This window comes from Topomyia yanbarensis, chromosome 1 (genome assembly GCF_030247195.1).
Source record: "Topomyia yanbarensis strain Yona2022 chromosome 1, ASM3024719v1, whole genome shotgun sequence".
Lineage (NCBI taxonomy): Eukaryota > Metazoa > Arthropoda > Insecta > Diptera > Culicidae > Topomyia > Topomyia yanbarensis.
Window position 1 is genome coordinate 102,780,549 of NC_080670.1, and position 10,091 is coordinate 102,790,639.

The 10,091-nt window shown below is 42.3% G+C and overlaps 1 long non-coding RNA gene across 1 annotated transcript; it reads right to left on the bottom strand.

Annotated features, from left to right (window-relative positions):
* Positions 1-2,430: 2,430 nt before the first annotated feature.
* On the bottom strand, positions 2,431-3,714 carry LOC131677319 (uncharacterized). Its single transcript, XR_009303327.1, has 3 exons — positions 3,178-3,714; positions 2,969-3,114; positions 2,431-2,911 (listed from the first exon to the last, which is right to left on the bottom strand). It is a non-coding gene; the product is annotated as an uncharacterized LOC131677319 (long non-coding RNA).
* Between the last annotated feature and the right edge of the window lie 6,377 nt (positions 3,715-10,091).

Consider the following 10,091-nt stretch of genomic DNA (forward strand, 5'->3'; position numbering starts at 1 on the left):
TGTCACCCAGTAATACTCATCGATATCGGGAACACCAACATTATCACGAACACAATAATTCTGTAACAACAAGTCTCGTAGCCATTGCTGTTGTTTTCGTCGGTAGTTTTGAATAGGTTGGACCTTAGACCACGAAGTAAATACGAATCGATATTCCCCATATGAAGGAGAAAAAACTAGAATTTAAAACACCATGCTGAAAATAAGGAAATCTAGAGGAAATTTTCAATAGGACGTAAGTAACAATGAGAGATTCTCTTCGAGGTCTTTCTTTTCTGTTCATTACTCGGCCATTTCAACATTTACTACTCTACTCTTTGCATAATATTGTAGTAAAAACCGTCGGCTTTCGATATGTACTGGAAAATTAAAACAAAGTGTTATAATGACGTCGTAATAAACGAAAGAGAAAGTAAACAAAGAGAGGCTCTCAATGTTACTTACGTCCTATTGAAAATTTTCTCTAGAAATAGCTTTTAATGCTGCCAATGGTAAAGCAAATTGAAATTGCCCGCTTTTAAGTACAATTCCAACGCCATCGAAATACAGTCCACAACGCAGGATTTGCGCTGTCCAGAGGAAGCTGATATTCCATAATAAAAAAAGCTATTGCTGAGTAATTTGTCTAGTTGTACTTAAAGAAAACATACCGATTTCTTCGTTACCTATGTAAAGAACCATTAGCGTATGTTATCGTATTTTATAATCATCGTTGATGCTACTTTCAACCGATAGATTTTTAAAAATACGATTCCCACCTTAACCACCAATTCACTGTGTCATTAACATAAAAATAAGACGTACTTTTAATCAACTAATATTTATTAAAGCAATAGCTAAATAAAAACAAATAGTTTAAAATAATATCAAATTTCAATATCGTTTTTAAAAAAACATCGTATCTAAATTAATGTTAAAGCTCTATCTTATGCCGTTTTCGATGGCAGTGCACCGGTGTAGCGGAGTGCACTTTTTTGCATTTTCGAGCAGAAGTGTCAATGGAACAATTTTTTGCACTTCTGCTCGAAAAGGCACGGAACTACCTCGGTGCACATCCATCGAAAAGCCTATATGTATTCAGACCACTATTTTTTTTTCAACATTCAATGACTACTAATTTTTAAACATTCAATTCAACTCGGCCAATCATTCTGTTGGAGGATCCACTTTTTACATTCTGCACCCTGCACTGCCTGAGTGTCTCGTTGATACCTTCGTACAGGGTCAAATCAGCCTGTCCTTGAGCATAGAAGAGGAACTGCTGGATCTCTAATCAACATGGTACTGCTAGAGTGTTAGCCTCACCCGAAAATGGAGCAGGCTGTCCCACTGGGGCTGCCTCCCTCGAATCGGAACGTGAACATTCCGGTGAGGGCATATTCAACAGTATAACAGACGGCGAAAACGATTGCTACAGCACGAGCTGTATCTGCCATTTGTGCCATTAGTCAAGGTCCCTGGCTGCGGGCTGCCATTGGTGCAGCCACAGCCGAGTGTGGTGCCGGTTAGACCATCCGTTAACTCGGTATCGGATAAGGCGGAGCGGCTGCAACTGGTGCGAACCTAGAATTGAGTGTAAATAATTTCTAGGTCATCTGCAACACAATTACCATAGATCAACAAAATGCTTAGTGACTAAAAGAATTTTCGCTCTTACCTGGTGCTACACCGGTGTAGTCCAAAAGAAAGACTGATTACACCTAAGTATGAATTAGTAAGCAGGTGTAGCACCGACTTCAAAGGTGTGATGATAAAATAGATCGCAATAACGAAAAAATAAAGTAAAATCGCTTACCTCAACGAATCGTGAACAAGAAAAGTAGAAAATCCTAAATTTAACGGAACACTGCATAATGACGGTATCACATAAAAACTACCCTCTAAGAAAAAAACGTCCAACGAGAGTCCTTCATTGGTCCAATTTGTTGGGCGACGGTCCAACAAACGTCCAAGAAATTGTCCAACGAACGTTCAATGAAGGACCTGCAAAAGGCGATTTTGCAACACTTTTTTGAACGTCGAGCAGTGTGACAGCTCGATCGTTTCGTTCAACAAATTGGACCAATACGGGTCCACCGTTGGACGGTTTATTGTATGGAGCGATGGACGTTTGTTGGACCACCGCTTTTGGAAATTTGAGGTTATGATATTTTGTTTACTCCATTTAAGGTTGCACAGAGAATGCGTAAAATTCGCAAACGAAAAAAGCAGTTTTTTTCCACACCGTATGTCAGATCTTCATAAAAATCAATCAGCAGTACAGTAACAACATTCTACATACGCTGATTGATTTTTATGAAGATCTGACATACGGTGTGGAAAAAAACTGCTTTTTTCGTTTGCGAATTTTACGCATTCTCTGTGCAACCTTAAATAACATACGAATGTAAACACAATTTTAAATTATTTTATTTTTAACAATACTACGTACTAATTTTATTAGTTTTACATTATTGAATGTGAATGGTGATTAGGTACAACGGGACTATAAATTTTGGTAACCCGTGGCATGAACACTGATGTTTACGGAGCCAGAGTCCAGAACAACTTCCACCAGCTGACCATGCCTTCGCTGCTGCCTCCACCAATTCCGGAATCCATCCGACCAATGCCGTCCCAGGTTTCAAACTGCCCCGATTACTAGAGTTGTTTATACTACTGTTGTGCATTGGCGGCAGCCCGGATCCTGGCAGCTGATGCCTCGAAGCATTCCGTATAATTCCACCAAGCTGATCCACCGAATGGAGTGAATGTTCTAAGGTGATCCTGTTATTTGTACTACTGTCGCACCGATTCGCTCGTCCGGTGTGTTCTTGCCGACGTTACTTCCGTTTCGCGGGAGTTGGTCATTTAAAAATTTTTCATCTTCCTACAGTTCAGATTGTCCAATTCTATAACGGCAGCTATTGTTCTGTAACGATGAAAAAAATGTATTATGTACCGCGGATCGTTCATAATGATAACTTACCTTGCTTCCAAATCAATTAGCACATTTAGCAATCGCATCCTAGATATGAATGAATGAGTTAACAGTTTACTAGCGTTTGGTTACTCTACCGAAGGTTTCTTCAAGCAAAAAACAAAACTGCTGAACACATCTTTCCAGTCCGTAGCCTGAAGTATGTAAAACAGTGGTCAGATCAACTTTAAAGCATCCTGTGGATGTTGCACATTTACCTGCAACGTGGATGCCTCATTTTGCGCAATGTGATACAGCGCCGACATTTCCTTCATGTTGAAGTAGGAATGATTCCGTTTCTCCAGCTCGATACAAGTAATTCCTAGTGACTAAACATCCACCTTGCCATCATACTATCCTTCATACATCGCCAGAATCACTTCCGGGGCCATCCAGTAAGGTGTTCCGACAAAACTATTGGCAGGGCATTTGATAGCTGCACTATCCAAGTCGGCTAACCTGTCTACACCCTGTGGTATTATTGAAAAGCATAAGTATCGCATAAAAACGAGTTTATTTGTATTGAATACTGGAGTACACTTGAGTCGCTTTCATGGCAAATAGTTTAAACAGTTATGACTCTATTTTGAATTTATATAGCATGTATCCTCTGCGTAAAATTCCTTCGATGTGAGTACCTATGTCGAATGTTGTTTACCTCAGAACTATTTGACATGAATATACTTGTTACGGCGCCAACTGCGGTACCAGGTGCTCGGGTATCCCTATGTGGAATCTTTGATCGTATATTTACAGCTCTAGTAGCAATTGTAGTTTCATGGTGCTCTTGAAGCCGCTCTTAAAACAGATTGCACTTGTAGTGTGCTATAAAATTCAAATTGTTACTTGGGAGGAAAGGAAGGAGAAAACCGAACAGCGTTTATTCTCCATTTCCATGGCTCGAAACAGTGTATACCCCGAACCGGGCGATTGACATTACCAGCGCAAGATTACAGTCGGGTCTCTTACTACGCGGATTCTACTGCGCGGTACCCGCGTGAAATGTAGTATACAAATCATCAATATAGAATATAGGAAAGGTATTGGAAATGGTAACTAAAATGAATATGGTAGTATAATAGTTTCATTTTCATTTTGCAGCATTTGGTGGGGCAATGAGAGCGCAAGTCAGCCCAAGGCCAATGATAGGAGGGGTAATGGCAGAATAGTCTATGCGGACCTCCAAAACGCCATGGGAGATGATCAGGGTGTGGGTTGGGGTAGGGTTAATGAATTGATGTATGCTTGACGAATAATTGCGCTGCATAATGTGATGAAAAGGTGCATTGAACAGTACTACTGTTGGCTGTTCAGAAATAAATATAATGTTTTTCCATAAGGGTTTTTCGAGATCACTACCCCTGCATTGAAGAATGCAGTCCGTCATCTGCCCGTCTCGTCCTGTCGTGTCTGGGGCTTCCAGGTAACGTGCATTTACCAGACAAGACTAGCTTATATTAGCTGGTTTCGTAGAATCGAGGCGATCATCAAAATGATAGATCCTACGAGTGAATCACTTGGCTCAGTCACCAGTCAAGCATTTGTGTATTTGTGTGCGTGTATGGTTAAGTGCGTATGGGAAGTGTTGGGTGTTGAGATAGGTGTGGTGCCTGTAAATAATATGTTAATACAAATGATATGTGAAGATAAGAAATGTGTAATATGCTACTTGCATTTTTTTTTGGTCGTTCCTACTTATCTGATTCAATCGAGTATGAAAATACATCTCAATTGTTCTAACACCTTGCGATGTCTGATGGCAGCGAATAATCATTGTTGGCAGTAATGTTGCCCTTCTTGGTTGTATCAGGTCGAAGGGGTCATCAGAAGAATGGGATGCATGAGACCGAAAAGAAAAAAAAAATGAAATAAAGAGTTAGTATTGTTATTGAGTATTAATTGTCGTCATTCAAAATAAAAATAAAGATGGAAAGAGACCAAACCGGGACTAAACTAATGGAGTATTGCGAATCTTTTCTAAAATCCACATCGTGACATTTCAGCCATGCGCCACCAAGCTGTGCGCCGAATTACATTATCAGAAGAGCACAACAAAACTTGATGGAAGTATTATATATTTTATCACTAATGCAAATTGCATTTTAATAGAATTTTGTTTTTTAATAGAATTTTGTCATCCTCTGCTGGTCGGGAGTTGATGGTTCATGTGTTAGCAAATGAAAAGAGTTTAGGTTAGACAAGATTTTACGTTAGACAAGATTTTATGTTGTTGTTATTGTTATTTATCAGTGTGCAATCGGGCTGTCTCAACAACCTATTTCTGCAACCTATGTGCATTAACTGGACACCTACCGTCTATCCGTTGCACTTGACAGTGTGTGCAGTACATTCGTAACCCAACTTTGTACCGGGAAACAAGTGCTTTTTGTTCTCTCCGGTGTGGTTTAGTTTTTTCGGTAGTACGAAGGTGCTTGCTGTGGCAGAGGCTGCAGTAAAGCATTAGTAATAAACAGTCCCGCGAGTGATAATTATTACCTGCGATATCGGTGCAGTGAAGTTACTCAACAGTTTTCTTGCCTGAAAGACGGCTTTGTTTAGACGAGCTATATCAGCTCTATTGTGTGAAGGTCACGCGGGTGACGGATAAAACAAACGAAGGATCAATTCACCTACCAGCTCGTCAGGAACCAACTGGTGAAGTGTTTTGTTTTTTACTTTTCTTATCGTTTTTTTTTCTTTTTATTGCTTTTGATTTTTTATTTTGATTTAAGTTAAACAGTGCGGTCGAGCGTGTTGCTCCCGCAACAAAATGGAACAAACAGAAGGATCACCCTCCGAAGACGAATATTATGGGGAAGAAGAACATATATCTGATACTGAGACAGATAATGTTATGGTCGATCCACTTCCCCCCAATGTCTCACAGCCCCCCCCGAGTCAAGGTTTACCAGGATGGATCCGCTGGTCCTTGGGTGGTATACTTTCGGCCCAAAAATAAACCGTTAAACAGCATAACTGTTGCACGGGAGCTGACAAAACGTTACTCGGCCGTAACCGAGATTAAAAAGGTTCAGTCAGATAAACTGCGCGTAGTCGTTACTGACTTGAAACAGGCCAATGATATCGTTAGCAATAGCCTCTTTACGCTGGAGTATCGCGTCTACATCCCTTCTCGTGATGTGGAGATCGACGGTGTGGTAAGTGATGCGGGTCTAACTGTCGATGATCTGATGAATGATGGGGCTGGCCGCTTTAAGGACCCTAACCTTCAATCAGTTAAGATTTTGGAGTGCAAGCAATTGCACTCAAAGTCCATCGAAGATGGTAATTACTATCCATCAGACTCGTTTCGCGTAACCTTCGCCGGATCTGCACTTCCGAACTACGTTGAAGTGGGAGGAGCTCGTCTACCTGTACGCCTGTTTGTACCGCGGGTCATGAATTGTTCCAATTGCAAGCAGCTAGGTCACACGGCCACCTACTGTAGCAACAAGCAACGGTGCGGTAAATGTGGGGAACGCCATGCGGATGATACTTGCAGTAGGCCCGCTGAGAAGTGTGTTTACTGTGGGGAGAATCCGCATGCACTTTTGACATGCCCAACGTACAAACTTCGCGCGGATAAACTGAAGCGATCCACCAAAGATCGCTCCAGACGCTCTTACGCAGAAATGCTTAAAAGAGCTGTTCCACTTATCTCCGAAAACCCATTCGCTCTCTTGCCAACTGACGATAACGCCTCTAACGACCCTTGCGAGGGGCATTCTTTGGCTCCGCTTGGAAACTCTAGGAAAAGACCTAATCAAAACTCACCTGAGCTTCCTCGTAAGGGTCCTAGGTTGTCCCAAACAAGGGTACAAAATAAAAATAATTCATCAACTGGAAGTGCTGGTACAAATCCGAAGATAATACCTCCTGGTTTTGGGAAATTGAGATACAACCAGGAGTTCCCAGCACTCCCCGGGGCACCAAAAATCCCAAGTGCTCCCAAATCCTCAGAAACTCACCCTAAAACGGGATTCCTTAAATTTTCTGACATTGTGGACTGGATATTCACAGCTTTCAACATTACCGATCCTATGAAAAGCTTGCTGGTTGCTATTCTACCAACAGTAAGAGCATTTTTAAAACAGTTGACTGAACAATGGCCCCTCCTTACAGCGATCGTATCCTTCGATGGCTAACTTATTAGACGGAATCAGGGATCTGATCACTGTTTTACAGTGGAACTGCAGAAGTATTATCCCCAAAATCGATTCATTAAAACACTTGCTAAATTACAATCATTGTGATGCATTTTCCCTATGTGAAACATGGCTAACTTCTAATATAAACCTCAACTTCCACGATTTTAACATTATCCGCTTGGATCCAGAAGACTCATATGGGGGGGTACTTTTAGGGATCAAAAAGTGCTACTCCTTCAATCGAATCAACCTCCCTTCGACGCCAGGCATTGAAGTTGTCGCTTGTCAAACAACAATCAAAGGCAAAGATCTTTGCATTGCTTCTATTTACATTCCTCCTAGGGCCATGATGGGATATCGAAGATTCTCCAACGTGATTGAACACCTTCCCTCGCCCCTCCTGCTTCTTGGAGACTTTAACTCTCACGGTACGGGGTGGGGCTGTCTATACGACGATAATCGATCTTCGACAATTCAAGACCTTTGTGACAACTTCAATATGACAATTCTTAACACAGGGGAAATGACACGGATCCCTAGACCACCTGCGCAAGCAAGTGCACTGGACATATCTTTATGCTCGACATCACTACGGTTAGATTGCAAGTGGAAGGTAATATCTGATCCCCACGGTAGTGACCACTTACCAATTGTAATTGCAATCACCACTGGTTCAAGACCATCGGCACCAATCAATGTTCCCTATGACCTCACACGAAACATTGATTGGAAGAGCTACGCTGCTGCGATATCCAAAACTATCGATTCAACACAGGCACTTCCCCCGGAGGAAGAATATAAGTTTTTGTCCAACTCGATTCTCGATAGCGCGATTCAAACTCAGACGAAACGAGTACCCGACGTGAACACCCAAAAACGTTCTCCCAACCCGTGGTGGGACAAAGAGTGCTCAAACGTGTACGCGGAGAAAGCTGCCGCGTATAAAACCTTCCGGAACGACGGGTTAGTTGCTAGTTATCGAGTGTACGCGATATTAGAAAAGCGAATGAAAAATTTAATGAAAGCTAAGAAACGCAGTTACTGGCGCCGGTTTGTCGACGGGTTAACAAGAGAAACATCGATGAGCACTCTTTGGGGCACGGCCCGACGTATGCGAAACCGAAACAGTACTAACGAGAGCGTGGAATATTCAAACCGTTGGATATTCGATTTCGCCAAGAAAGTTTGTCCGGATTCCGCCCCGGCACAGAAAATCTACCGCGCCGCGTCGCCTTACAATACCGCGAACGAAACACCGTTTACGATGGTGGAGTTCTCACTTGCTCTCTTATCATGTAACAATAAAGCCCCGGGGCCAGATAGAATCAAATTCAACTTGTTGAAGAATCTGCCAGACTCTGCCAAAAGACGCTTGTTGAATTTATTTAATAGGTTTCTTGAGGGTAACATTGTCCCACATGACTGGAGACAGGTGAAGGTCATCGCCATCCAAAAACCAGGAAAACCAGCCTCCGACCACAATTCGTATCGTCCGATTGCAATGCTGTCCTGTATCCGGAAGTTGTTCGAGAAAATGATCCTGTTTCGGCTCGACAATTGGGTCGAAACAAATGGCTTACTGTCAGATACACAATTTGGCTTCCGCAAAGGCAAAGGGACGAACGATTGCCTTGCGTTGCTCTCAACAGAAATTCAAATGGCATATGCTAACAAAGAGCAGATGGCATCAGTATTCTTGGATATTAAGGGGGCTTTCGATTCAGTTTCGATCAACATTCTTTATGAGAAGTTGCACCAGCATGGTCTTTCGCCAATGTTAAATAACTTTTTGCTAAACCTGTTGTCTGAAAAACAAATGCATTTCTCGCATGGCGATTTATCGACATCACGATTTAGCTACATGGGCCTTCCCCAGGGCTCATGTCTAAGCCCTCTCCTCTACAATTTTTACGTGAATGACATTGACGAATGTCTTGTCAATTCCTGCACGCTAAGGCAGCTTGTAGATGACGGTGTGGTCTCCATTACAGGTCCTAAAGCCGTCGACTTGCAAGGACCACTGCAAGATACCTTGGACAATTTGTCTGCTTGGGCTCTCCAGCTGGGTATCGAGTTCTCCACGGAGAAAACTGAGCTAGTCGTATTTTCTAGAAAGCGTGAACCAGCGCAACTACAGCTTCAATTAATGGATCAAACTATTGCTCAGGCTTCAACATTCAAATATCTCGGGGTATGGTTCGACTCTAAAGGTACCTGGGGATGTCACATTAGGTATCTGAAACAGAAGTGCCAACAAAGGATCAACTTTTTCCGTACAATAACTGGAACATGGTGGGGTGCCCATCCAGGAGACCTAATCAGGCTGTACCAAACAACGATATTATCAGTGTTGGAGTACGGATGTGTCTGCTTTCGCTCCGCTGCGAACATACATTTCATCAAACTGGAGCGAATCCAGTATCGTTGCTTGCGTATTGCCTTGGGTTGCATGCACTCGACCCATACGATGAGTCTCGAAGTGCTGGCGGGCGTTCTTCCTCTGAAAAATCGATTTTGAGACCTCTCATATCGATTACTCATTCGATGCGATATTCTGAACCCATTGGTGATTGCAAATTGCGAAAGGCTTGTCGAGCTTAATTCTCAGACCCGATTCATGTCCTTGTACTTCGATTACATGGCACAGAACATCAATTCATCTACGTATAACGTCAACCGTGCTCATCTCTTAGATACTTCTGATCACACTGTATTTTTCGATACATCCATGAAGGAAGAGATTTGTGGAATTCCGGATCATATTCGCCCACAAGTGGTCCCAAATATTTTCTATAACAAATACCATCAAGTCGACTGCGCCAAAATGTTCTACACTGACGGATCAATTCTCAACGGGTCCACAGGCTTCGGTATCTTCAACGAAAATCTTGCTGCCTCATTCAAACTCAATGATCCTGCTTCAATTTACGTCGCAGAATTAGCTGCCATTCAGTATACTCTCGGGATCATTGACACCCTGCCCT